Here is a 13,149-nt window from a genome sequence, read left to right as displayed (position 1 = left end):
CCGGTAACCGCTTTTCAAGTCTAGTGTGGAAAACCATTTCGTACCAGATAGCGAGTCCAGAGTATCGTCAATGGGTAGCTATCCTTTTTCGTAACGTCATTCAACTTCCGGTAGTCCACGCAAAACCTCATTTTTCCATCCTTCTTCTTTACAAGTACTACCGGTGAGCTCCAGGGACTAGCTGATGGTTCGATGACGCCGCTGTCGCTCATTTCTTGTATAATTTGACTCACAATTTCCCGCTTCGCCAGTGGAACACTAAGTGGAGCTTGGCGTGTCGGCCTCTCGTCTCTAGTGTCAATTTGATGTTTCACAACATTTGTGCGGCCTGGTTTGGAACCATCCTGGTCAAATATGTTTGCGTACTTTAGGAGCAGTTGTTTTGCCTTATTCTGATAGGCTTCTTCTAGCCCCTGCGTCCACGTCGTGATGTCATTTGAAAGATCAGTATTACTAAATGAAACGTGTTCCTGGAGCTGTTCACAGTTAATAACTACTTCAGCCTCTTGGCATCTTCCCAGAATAGCTCCTTTGGTCAAATTAAATGGTGACTTGAACTCATTGAGTACTCTTACCGGAATACGTCCATCTTGTTTTGTCATAGCCAGGGTTTTTCCTGCAAGTATGTTCAGTGCTGATTTCTTTGCTGCTTCGACAACCCACAATTTGTTTGTCCCACAATCTCCATCAACCTTTGCCCAGATGACTGCTTCGGATTTTGGTGGTATTTGCTGACTCTCTTCCACTAGCACTCGTTTACTGCTGCAGCCTCTCTCGTAGTCGAAATTAAGCGGCATATCCATTTTCTTATATCGCATCATCGTGCTTATGCAAATCAGATGCCTTGGTTGATTAAGAAGTCCACTCCAATTATGATTTCATCAACAATATCTGCCACTAAAAAATTGTGTAGTACCGTGACGTTCCCAATTGCTACTTCACATTCTACTTCTCCAATTACCTGGGTGTCCTCTCCCGTGGCTGTACATAATCTTGCTCCAAGCAATGGTCTTATCTTTTTGTTGACTAAATCCGCTCGAATGATGGAATGAGATGCGCCCGTATATACAGTCAGTAAACGTTCCTTTCCATCCACATGTCCTCCAACAGTAAGATTGTTTGACCTTCTTCCAATTTGTGAGATAGAGATTATGGGGCATTCAATTGAGGGAGCCAGCTGTCGCCCCTTGCGGCTGAATCGCTTTAGTTGAACGATTGAGTGGACTTGGAGATTTGCTCATATCCTTCAGCTCTGCGTTTACGACCACCCACATTGTTGGAGCTATTGGGACCGGTGCTGCAATGTCGTGCAATATGCCCTGGGTTGCCGCACTTGAAACATTTAATAACTCCGGCATTCTTCTGTTGTGATCCCTTCAGTGCTTCCAAAATTGTGTCTACCCAATCTGGTCTTTCCACTTCCACACGATGAGCTTTGTATGCTGGTTTACTCAATAGTGAGGCAGTTTCCTGAGTCAATGCATGTGATACCGTTTCTGCAAATGTTGGCTTTGGGTATGTGGCTCGCCTCGTTTCGACGTCCCGTATGCCATTTATAAAGCTCTGATTTTTTTACCCTTTCGGTGTATTCCACGGGTGCGTCGGCATTCGCCAAATGTGCAAGCCTTTCGACATTTGACGCAAACTCCTGCAAAGTCTCATTAGCTTTTTGGTAGCGGTTTTGCAACTCTATTTGGTGTATCTGCTTCCTGTGTTCGCTTCCGTATCGCCTCTCTAGAGCGCTCATCAATGTTTCGTAGTTGTTCCGCTCTCCCTCGGGAATAGTCTGGAGCAGCAGCAGATCCTTTCAATGCCACGAATAGTGCAGCAACTTTATCTCCAGCACTCCAGTTGTTCACTGCTACGGTCTTCTCAAACTGAATCTTAAACACCTGCAAAGGAGCAGAACCGTCAAAGGATGGTGTTTTAACCTTTGGATTACTCGCTGAAACAGCTGGGCGATTCATTTGCAACTCCTGTATACGACCTCTCAAAGCTTCTATCTCGGCATCAATTTTGTCCTCGAGCTGCACAATTTTTGTATCCTGTGCTTCCAGCTTTGATGTTACCCGTATCTCCTGTGCCTCCAGCTGCGAGGATATGCGGGCCTCCTGTGCTTTCAACTGCTCAGCCAACTGAGATGTCATATATGTCTTTTGCTCTTCCAGTTGAGTTTCCATCTTGGATGTAATCTGTGTCGACATTTCTGATATACGCGTTTCTTGTGCTTCAATCTTCGATGTTATTCGTGTCTCTTGGGATTCCAGTTGGGATGCCATATTTGTGGATATTTGTGATGACATTTCTGTTATGCGTGTTTTATGGGTTTCCATTTTTGCCGATATCTGTGATAACAAAGCCAATATCGCATTATTCTCGCTGCTTGCGACTGGACTCGGACTTCCGTTCTTCTCTTAAATGTTTGTTGTTGCCTCGTCCCCATCAGGATAAAAGACATACTCGTCCACATCAATTCCTTGCGACTCCATTACCTCTCGTAGCCGTGCTTGAAGTTCGATCTTATTGCCGGTTGTGTTCAATCCACGGCTCTCCAACTCCTTCTTCAGTTGCTGTATCCTCAAATCACTCAATTTCGCCATGTCCAAGTTGTCCTCTGGAATTTATTCAACAATTTCTCTTCTGACACCAATTGTAACGAATTTACTTGCAAATCCTCTTATTTGCCCTTCTGCTAAGTTCGAATCACTAAACTGTTGAATAAATAACTCCAATATTGATTAATGGAAAAATGGCCTTTATTAAAGTACTTTACAATAACACTTATACTCTGCAACTAGCTGGCTTAATAACCAAACTGATAGCTTAAATGAAACTGACTTTCAAAATAATACTGCTATGGCTCGCTAGATAGCGTCTTAATCGAAACTGCTTGATAGCTCAAATCAAACTGAATTCCAGCGCCTCTACATTTGTTGCCTACTCTCTGATTTTAACGTTCGCATCTTCTAGGCGCTTCCAGAATCTACTAGTTGCCATCAGCTCTCAAACTTCTCTGTTGTAACTACAATTGCACGATTTTATAGCTTCTCTCATTGCATACTTTCAGGAGTATCTCAGATATATGCATGTGTTTGTGCATTGATTCTCCGCTGCTCGTACACGTACATGGTACATTTGTGTAGACGCAATTATTGTTTCGTTTATGTAGATACATAATGATTGTTCTATGGATGTGCATGATATCACTATTTAGCATCGGCTTAGAGATAGCAGCACCCCTTAGTTTTGCTAATACTCGTAACAATGTATTGCATGGTAAACTATTCGATTACATCGGTAATGCTATAGTTGAGTGCCAGCATGGATTCTTTCCTGAAAGGTCCACCTCCACCAATTTAGCTTTACTCACCAATCAAATTGTCGGTGCTTTTGAGAGCCAAGAGCAACTTGATGTTATTTATACGATCTTCTCTAAAGCGTTTGACAAGGTCGATCATTCTATACTGCTACACAAGCTGGCGATGTACGGTATCAATGGTAACCTGTTAAAATTCTTCTCAAGTTTTTTGGAAAACAAGATGCTATATGTGTCAATTGGAGCCGATAGGTCATCCTTGCTTATCAACGCCTGGTCAGGAATCCCTCATGGTACCCATTGCGGTCCTCTACTATTCCTAATTTTTATCAATGATCTGCCTCAGCAATTCAAGTTCGCTAAATGTTTAATGTTTGCAGGCGACGTCAAGCTTTTTCAAAGAGTCCGTGATACTTCTTACTTACAATCCGATCTCAATTCTTTTGCCGAATGGTGCTCAAACAATAACTTGCTCCTAAACACAAACAAATGGTGTGTTATTTCATATTCTAAAAAGACAACCGCAACATATTTCAATTATAGACTAAAAGACAGATCTCTGAATCGCTGTCATGAAATTAAAGATCTGGGTGTGATTTTTGACCCTAAACTTTCCTTTTCAAATCACACTGATTTCATTGTCTCGAAGTCTTTTGCAATGGTTGGATTTATTACACGTAACACAAAAGATTTTAAGGACCCTATGACGTTGAAGGCACTTTATGCCTCATTGGTAAGAAGTCGTCTGGAATACTGCTCAATAATATGGAATCCATTTTATGAAGCTAACTCGCACAAAATGGAAATTGATAGGTCTTCAGGCTTTGTGTGACAGAAGAACTTGTTTCTCACTCACGTTTGCCTATAATGGTATAAACTCTAACATCAACTGTTCCGACGTATCCAGCTTATTCATTCCGTATGTTCCTCCACGTTATCTACGGAATAATAGACTATTTATCAAAGCAACTCATAGAACGAACTATGCTATGAATGAGCCTATATCCAAGACTATAAATCTAGCAAATCGATATAGCAGTGTTCTTAATTTTAATAATGGCTTATATAAGTTTAAGCTTGAACTCTTTTCTATTTTTAACTAGTCTGTAAGAAAGCCTGTACTTTTTAGGCTGAATGAATAATAAATAAATAAATAAAAGAGGGGTATGGCCGCCTAATTCCTTTCCAAAAATGATTCAGTAGGTATACCTATGGCATCTTTAAAGTTCCGTGCGAGCACGAACACAATAAAAAAAAAAATAAATGTAAGGCGCGATAACCTCCGAAGAGATCTAAGGCCAAGCTTCTCTTCCAATTTGCGTCGTGCTCCTCTTGATTTTCTGTACAAATTGGCCGAACGGGACCTACATGTTTTATGCCGACTCCGAACGGCATCTGCAAGGCAGACGAGTTTTCACTGAGAGCTTTTCATGGCAGAAATACACCCGGAGCGCTTACCAAACACTGCCGAGGGGCGACCCCGCTTAGAAAAATGTTCTTCTAATTGAAAAATCTTATTTCTAAAATTTTGATCTTGCTTTGCCCGGGTTTGAACCCAGGGAATACGGTGTGGTAGGCGGATCACGCTACCATCACACCACGGTGGCCGCCACAATACGCAAGGAAAATATGCTGTGGCTAGCACTTCCTACATACGCTGTGCTAAAGGACGCACTGATCAATGTTTGATAGGTATAAGCTGACAGCAAATCCGATAGAGAGCCCTTACATTTATTTCTAAAAATGCATGTGTTTGACTTTCTCCAAAGGAGTGCACTTATGGGCTAGCCAATATTGTTTTTCCAAAACATTATCTGCAATATAAGAAGTTAAATATTGTTCAAAGAACAAATTCTTAAAAAAGTATTAGTAAGTATTGCATTCCATCCAAATTATCTTCATGAGCATATTGCGTATTAGAAGTGACTTTGTTTTCCAATTTTATGGCATTGGCCCAACGGGAGAACAATTTCCCACTCGGATTCTTTTTCCCTTTTTCCTTTCCAAAAGTAATGTTTTTAAGTTTTTGACAGTTATAATCGAACTCATGCAGTTACCTTGTTTTCTTTTGGAAATACCGCAACAATTTCATTGGCCGATTTCCTTATATCTGAATATTGTATTTTACGCCCCAAGGCAGTATAATTATCCACTATGCAATGAGTAAAATTTTTCTGGTTTCTACTATCCAGGTAACCGCTTTTTTCGTGGAAAGTTAAAAAAAAGTTGACCTATTACTGTTTTTTTAACAACTCTACAAGGTTCAAACAACTGGAATTTTCAGAACAAGAAGGTGGCGCACTGGATTCTCTTGACTTAGTGGAGGACAAATCCTCAGACATTTTTTCGAGTCATTCCAGAATTTTGTTGTTTGTCGATAAAGCTTCTTGGTCACAAATAAATGGAATTGCCTTAAAAAAATAAATTAGTATATGTGACCCGGTCTATGAAAAGGTAGCTTATGACTCAAAAAAGAAATTGCGAGAAACAGCTGTTAAAGATAATCAATGCATTTCTTGAGTTTCTTAGTAGTAGTAATATTTTTTGAGTCATAAGCCACCTTTTCATAGACCGGGTCACATATGTATGTATATGAATTTGCACGTATTTATCTGCACAAGAAAGTAACGGGTGAAAAAGAGTGTCACTGTCACCAAAAATTAGTTTTCCTTCTTAATAAATTCAATAAGGTTCAAGTAAAAAAAAGAAGATGACCTTGTTGATTTACTTTTTAAAAATTTTCTCATAAAAACAAGCAGATTTCTTCTAAAAATTGTATTGTTCTAATTAAATGACTTAAAAAATTAATAAACAAGAAGTTATCTCATTGTTTTCAGCCGATTTCCTTTTTCAATAAATTTGAGAAGAAAATAAGCTACAATCTAGAAGATTTTCTAACAAAAATTTCTTCCGGTTTGTCCCGTCTCGCTTTCCTCGGCCAAAAAGCTTTTTTAGACGTCGATCTCTTTGATTATAGGTGAACTTTTTGGCTCTTTGTACTCACGCCACGAATTGTACGATTACTGCCACAGCTGCATATATTCGAGGAGCAGGAAGCGCAGCATTTTCTGTGCCACTGTCTGGCACTTAGTAGAAGGAGGTTTACAACCTCCGGTCAACCATTTAGTTTCAAAATTGGCGCGAAAGTTAAATTTTTTGATCATAGATCACATTGTTGTTGTATTTGCATGCTACATCTCTATCCATATCTGGGTCTCGCTTCATTGGAACGCGAGGAATATCTCAACTGTTTTCCTCGCCTTACAAGCCACATACTTTGTACAGCAAGATATGATCTGTTTCAGGGTATATTTAACACATTTTGTAAAACAATTTCAAGCGTTAAGGTATGTTTTTCTATAAGTTATGATGAAATTAATAAATTCGCGGATAAATTGTGCTTCGATACAACTACTTCTTTCCGATACCTACTCAGTAGTCGGTGCAAAAGTATCGAGTACCAATTTTCTTGGTATCGGATCAAAAGTACTAATAACTACTTTGTATTTATAAGTATCGTTTCATCCCCACCCATGCGTAGTGATTCACACTACCGTTCAGGTCATGAGTTATAACGAAGGGTGAATAAACTTTGTTTATTGAAGTTCATACTGGGCAAGTAAAAATGCGTAAGCTGCGGTTGTAGGGTATAGAAGAATATTGCCATAATTGAAAACAGTCAAAGTTCATTACTTTTACTTTGTGCAGTGGTAAGGGTATTGAATTCTTTCAGTTCACAAGAATGTGTAAAATGTTGCATTGTTAGGTGAAAGGATTCAAGCATTTTAAGTTATTTTCTCATTAACGGTTGTAGAAAAATTTTTACTTTTTTTATGTTTGTTTATTTAATATTTAATGGTGTGTTCGTGGCGGTTTTCGAAATGGTACCATCGCAATATGCCAGTAAATGTTTCTTTCTTTTCAGTTTCTCTTAGAAAACATTCTAGTTGAATATTTAATTATTATAAGCCAGTGTTAAGCTCATGAATTCTTAAATAATAAGAAAAATGTGTACTTCATAATATAGAAGCAATTAACTTGGATATACATTAGGTTGGGTCGATTTGTATGGACGAAAGTTAATCCTTATCGCGCCATCGATTTTTCGATAGGATTTGGGCTTAGGAAAAACAGTTCCACTACGCATACCCAAAAAAATAATTTTCGAGCCTGCGAAATTAAATTTTATAATTTATTTAATAATTTGGGAAAAATTTAAACAACGTGACATCAGGACGGACAAGGCGACAGCTGTTTCGATTATACCTTGTAAATCTCTTCAAAGCCTTTTCTCCCGGGAGTGGGAGTCGAACCCGCACTCCTACGATAGTTGAGATGGTTATAAACGCATTCAGCTACGTCATGCCTTAGTTGTTGTAAAGTTTTTCCCAATTACCTTCTTTTTGCATATTTTAATCTTTTACACATTGCTTACTTCGTAGGCAATTATGTGTTAAAGCTATGCTTGGTACGGCGGTTTTCAAAGAAACTTTGGTTTTGTTGCTGTTTTTGTTCTATTTATAGAACTACAACGAATTAACCAATTTTGTCTGTTTGTATGATTTAATAATCGGGGATTGCCCGTATTGCTTTTTTTTTTAAAGGTATGAAAACATTTTATTTGAAGCAATTTTTTAATTTTATAATTTATTTAATAATTTGGGAACAATTTAAACAACGTGACATCAGGACGGACAAGGCGACAGCTGTTTCGATTATACCTTATAAATCTCTTCAAAGCCTTTTCTCCCGGGAGTGGGAGTCGAACCCGCACTCCAAAAAGCAATACGGGCAATCCCCGATTATTAAATCATACAAACAGACAAAATTGTTTAATTCGTTGTAGTTCTATAAATAGAACAAAAACAGCAACAAAACCAAAGTTTCTTTGAAAACCGCCGTACCAAGCATAGCTTTAACACATAATGTGTAAAAGATTAAAATATGCAAAAATAAGGTAATTGGGAAAAACTTTACAACAACTAAGGCATGACGTAGCTGAATGCGTTTATAACCATCTCAACTATCGTAGGAGTGCGGGTTCGACTCCCACTCCCGGGAGAAAAGGCTTTGAAGAGATTTACAAGGTATAATCGAAACAGCTGTCGCCTTGTCCGTCCTGATGTCACGTTGTTTAAATTTTTCCCAAATTATTAAATAAATTATAAAATTAAAAAATTGCTTCAAATAAAATGTTTTCAGACATTTAAAAAAAAAAGCAATACGGGCAATCCCCGATTATTAAATCATACAAACAGACAAAATTGGTTAATTAATTCGTTGTAGTTCTATAAGCGTGGTACGCAGATCACAAGAAAGTAAAAATTCCATATAAAAAACGCTCAAGAAATGCTCAAGAAAATTCCTTGTGGTAAATTTTCTTGAGGTAGTACGCAGTTTACAAGAAATTTAGTACGATACTTTACTACTATTTTTCCATCATCCATACGGCAACACCGGTTTCCGCAAGAAATATGTCAAGTGCCATATATTTCTTGAAGAAAAAAAGGTAAACAACTGGAAAAAGTAGGTAAGAACATGGTTTTTAATTTTTCTGCAATAAATAATTATTATTTTATTTCAGAAATGGAAATAAATATTGTTGCAGCACCAAACCGCAAAAAGCGCGTATTAAATTTCACGGCGGAGGAGAAACGGGCCCTGATAAGGGAAGTGAAAAAGTGGCCCAGGATAAGGGATACTTCTGATCCATTGCATTGCAACAAAAATGCAGTGGATCAGGCCTGGGTCCACTTAAATAGCTCCCTTGGTAAAGAGGTATGTTAATAAAACTTTTTGTATGTATATTTGTGGTAATTGTTTACTTTAGCTCACAACTGCTAAAACTCCTCCAAAAATATCAGGAGAGGTGTCAAAAGACGCACTTTGCACCCAGGATCACGATTCCGAAGGCGGAAATTCAAAATTTTATGTCGTTTCGGAGATATTTTCAAACAAAATTGAAAATTTTCATTTGGTTATTTTGATGATTTTGTAGTACCCACAAGAAAAATTGTGGGTAAAAGTGTTTTGCGTGGATAAAGTTTTGGCCTCCAACGCGGTGTTGGACCCACCCAGGGTAATTTTTAATAAGCGCGGCCGAAGGCCGCCAATGCAGAAAGGTGTTCTGCGCAAAAATACTATGGATCTCACCCCCGGTTTCGTAGCGCTCCGGGTCCATTTTTCGGTTTTTGGATATAACTTTTGACAGAAATGAAATTTTGAATTTTCGCTCTCGGGTTCGTGGTCCTGGGAGCAAATCGCGTCTTTTGACACCTCTCCCGATATTTTTGGTCGGGTTTTTGCAGTTGTGAGCTAAAGTAAACAATACCATATTTGTGTATTTTAATTGGTCATTATTTACTTTAGCTCAAAACTGTTAAACCACGTGCAAAAATATATGGAGGAGTGTCAAAAGACGCGTTTTGTCTTTTATAAACAGGTATTTGCAAACAAAGTTGGAAATTTTCTGTAATTTGCATTTGGTTCGTGTAAGCACAAATATTGGGGGTTCCGAAAACTGTAAGTGTGTTATTGGAAGTCAAAACGCATATTTATATATACCTCGCGCGACATTTTTGGACATGTTTTAACAATTGTGAGCAAATGCAAAGTATTACATTTAATTGTATGTGTTATTTACATTAGTGATTGAAAGCAAAGACGCGTGGACCAGCCTTCGGGAAAGCTATCGCTACCACGCCAGAGCATCCAAGCGGCAAAAGAGTGGCAGTAGCGGCGGCGCTGCGTTGGATGAGCCTAAATTTTCAGAGGAAATTGGGAGTTTGCCGGGGAAGTGGCATTCTTGCCAAACGTTTCAGAAAAACGAAGGTAATTTTGCAATCCACTTTTAACTAACTTCCCGATGACTTAGAGTCCTGAAACTCAGCACGTAGTTCGAGACTGGGTGACAATTTAATTCATGGAAAACCAAATTCCTTTGGGTGGTGTAGGGATCGAGATAACTGAAAATCTCTTAGAAACATGGTGCATCTTGCGATAGATTTGAAAAATCAATTTTTGTGCATGAGTTGTATGGAAGAAACCAAGGCTGCACAACGAAATAAACAAATAATTTTTTTTCGACATCGAAATCAAAAAAAAAAAATTTTTTTTTTAAATTCGTTTCGTTGGCATCAGAAACAAAATCAAAAAATTAGAATGTTCGAGTAATTTTTGAGCAATTTTTGTATGGAAAAACTACTCAAACTCTAAAAATAATTTTTTTTTTACTTTGATATCAACGAAATGAAACTTTTGAATATCGAATAAAAAACGAAATATTTTTATTTTTTTTGAAAATAACGTTATTATGCAGGCCTGGATGAAAATAACCAACACTCTCGACAAAAAAGTTCTAAAAATTCGGGAAACTTCTGAGAAACTTCTAACTTGCACATTCCAAAACTGCATATTCGAAAAATTTTTTGAAATTCGGATTAAAAAATTCAAATTTTGATAAAATTTTTTTCGAAGTTTGATCCATTGTCCTGAATTCTGTGTGTATACTTCAAAAAATGTTAACATTGTACATGTACTCTCTTGCAGGACATTTACATCTTCACTGAATTTCAGTGAGGAATCAAGCCAATCTCCCTTAGATCCCTCAGGGGACTTGAACAGCACGCAAATTAGTGACAACGATTCCCAATACGACTATGTGAGTATGGGTGCAGATGGTAATATCGACAGCAGTATTGCGCATTTGCCACAGCATCACATTCTGCGTTGATGTCTGGCAATATGCGCAACAGCATGACGTTCTATAAATATAAATAAATAAAATATATAAACATACCTATAATTTTGTATTTACAGAATCCAAAGCGTTCGAACCCGTCTACGTTATCTCAAAGTCCAGATGAGAAGCTGGCGCTTCAATAGAATTTTAAAAAAGCAAGAGGATTTTTTGGAGGATCGTAAGAAATCCCCATACGCCCAGGCATAATCGACTTTCGACTGGCTGCTAAATAAGCTGCCGCGTTCTGTCGGAGATGACATGTGTCTTCACATAAACAGTATCCATCTACAGAAAGTCGAGGAACACAAATCCAGCCAGACCACAGAATCAATTGGTCTGTACGTCAGTGCACCACCTGTGATCACATATCACATATCGTCCTAATGAAAAATTGTTATAAATTATATTTAAGTAAGCAGGCTAGACCGCGCCGTCGAAATTACGATTCCTTATGTTAGTACGAACAGAAAATTGGTCTACGACATACACTCATTACCAAATTAATAGGTACATAATTGATCGGTCAACTACACCTTTCAAAATAGTTAATTGCATTTCAAAATTTGTCATTTGGATTAAGAATAGTTATCTGGATTTCAGAATATGTTAATTTGATTTCAGAATAGGTAATTGGAATTCAGAATGTGTGAATTGGATTTCAGAAATCGTCGAGTGGATTTCAGAAAATACCTTTCGAACCATTTTACATTTAAATGAATTTATGAAATGCCTTGAACTTACAAATTATTTTCCAACTTTGCGTAATAAATTGTTTGATATCTGAAATCCAATTGATGCCTTCCGAAATTGAATTGTCTATTTTTGAAATCCACTTCACACATTCTGAATTTCAATTGCCTATTCTGAAATCCAATTACCTATTCTGAAATTCAGTTGACGTTTTCTGAATTCAAAATGGAAAAGATTTAGATTTGCAAATGATTCCCTCTAAGTTTTTAATTTTTTTTATAACAACATTAAATTTTTGGTTCGTACGAACATGAGGAACTATAATTTCGACGGCACGGTATAAATTGCCAAATCGCCTCAGCCTAATACAGGCCCTTATTGAAAGTATACATTTAATAAGCTCTTAAAGCGTCCAAATATTGAAGTCTATTAGCAAACTCTTTTGTTCATATTGCCCAATATATTATTAGATAAAAAGAAATGTTATTTTATGTTTGTTATAAATTATACCCCTTATTCATAAAAAAAAATAAAATAGGTTTATTAAGCTCTATAATTGGAAATTTGTATGGAAATGTCATTTTAAAAATCTTTATAAACCCTCATGATTTTTTATGTATAAGGGGGTATATTTATTTAATCCCATTATTCATATAAAATATTGAAGGTTTATAAAGCATTTTAAAATGACATTTCCATACAAATTTCCAATTATAAGAGCTTAATAAACCTATTTTTTTTTTTTATGGATAAGAGGGGAAGTTTTTAGGCGCTTATTGAAAGCATGCCTTTATTATTATTTATTGTATTGTATTATTAATGAGCTCTCAAAGAGTAAATATTGAAATCTGTTGGTGAAATGTATGATATATAGTGTGCGACATAAATAAAGCACCGAAATTCCTTTCAGAAAATCTACATGGCTTAACAAAAGTCAAATTATAAGTTTCCTAGGCCTAAGTATCTTTTATTAATATATAACTGTTTAGTATATCGAAGGCTGAGTGGAAGATCACCCTGTTTCAAAACATTTAAAAAAATGCCCTTTCTCAGAAATTGTTTCAAGAACGCCTTAACTTAGAATTTTTTTCAAAAACGCCCTATTTTATAACTTAGTTCCAAAACTCCGTATCTTAGAATGTAAATGCTAGAACGACTAAAAAGTTTATCTAAATTTTCAGAATTTTTTTGTGGAGGCTGTTGAGAAATTTCTTCCATACAACGCATGAGAAAAATTTTCTTTTGTATGGAAGAAAATGTTGAACAGCCTCTACAAAAAAGTTCTGAAAATTCAGATAAACTTTTTAGTCGTTCTAGCATTTACATTATTATTTTGAAATTGATTGGGCTACAAAACTGCGTACTCAAAAATTTGCTAGACCCTCTGCCTAAAAAGGTGCAA

At 37.0% G+C, this 13,149-nt stretch overlaps 1 protein-coding gene and 1 long non-coding RNA gene across 15 annotated transcripts in view; both read left to right on the top strand.

The window, feature by feature from the left end:
• Rab3-GEF (Rab3 GDP-GTP exchange factor) overlaps positions 1–13,149 on the top strand; it is a 304,714-nt gene that overhangs the window by 151,529 nt on the left and 140,036 nt on the right. The gene's annotated exons all lie outside the window — the stretch shown is intronic.
• On the top strand, positions 8,905–12,240 carry LOC137247953 (uncharacterized). The gene is made up of 4 exons (XR_010951957.1): positions 8,905–9,094; positions 9,686–10,147; positions 10,865–10,976; positions 11,135–12,240. It is a non-coding gene; the product is annotated as an uncharacterized lncRNA (long non-coding RNA).

Source organism: Eurosta solidaginis, chromosome 4 (genome assembly GCF_040869045.1).
Source record: "Eurosta solidaginis isolate ZX-2024a chromosome 4, ASM4086904v1, whole genome shotgun sequence".
Taxonomy (NCBI): Eukaryota; Metazoa; Arthropoda; class Insecta; order Diptera; family Tephritidae; genus Eurosta; species Eurosta solidaginis.
The sequence above is the reverse complement of the archived record's forward strand: the minus strand, read 5'-3'. Positions and strand labels throughout refer to the sequence as shown.